The sequence below is a fragment of the Lupinus angustifolius genome, chromosome LG20 (assembly GCF_001865875.1).
Source record: "Lupinus angustifolius cultivar Tanjil chromosome LG20, LupAngTanjil_v1.0, whole genome shotgun sequence".
In the NCBI taxonomy this organism is placed as follows: domain Eukaryota; kingdom Viridiplantae; phylum Streptophyta; class Magnoliopsida; order Fabales; family Fabaceae; genus Lupinus; species Lupinus angustifolius.
The window spans coordinates 15,728,980-15,729,422 of NC_032028.1; positions in this window are offsets into that span (position 1 = coordinate 15,728,980).

Here is a 443-nt window from a genome sequence, read left to right on the forward strand (position 1 = left end):
GATAAAACTTTTGCCAGAGGTGAACTAACTAATAAAGTTTTGCGTTGTCTTGACAGGAAATGGCAACCAAAGGTGACTGCAATTGTTGAATCCAAAGACTTGGACTCTATGCCTCTAGCTACATTATTTGGAAAGCTTCAAGAGCACGAAATGGAACTGGGTCGCTTGACTATGCACGAAGATTCAGACCGGAAGAAGAAGAGCATCACATTGAAGGCCACGACCTCCAAAGTAAAAGAAGAGAAAGATGATGATGAATCTGATTCTGATCTAGATGATGAAACTATGGGTCTCCTTGTTCGAAAATTTATCAAATTCATTAAAAGAAAAGGAGAACTCAAAAAGTTTCAAAAGAAAGAAGCGAAAGAATCAACCAGCAAAGGCAAGAATAACAAAGATCGCTTCACTTGCCACGAGTGTGGAAAAGTAGGACACATGAGATT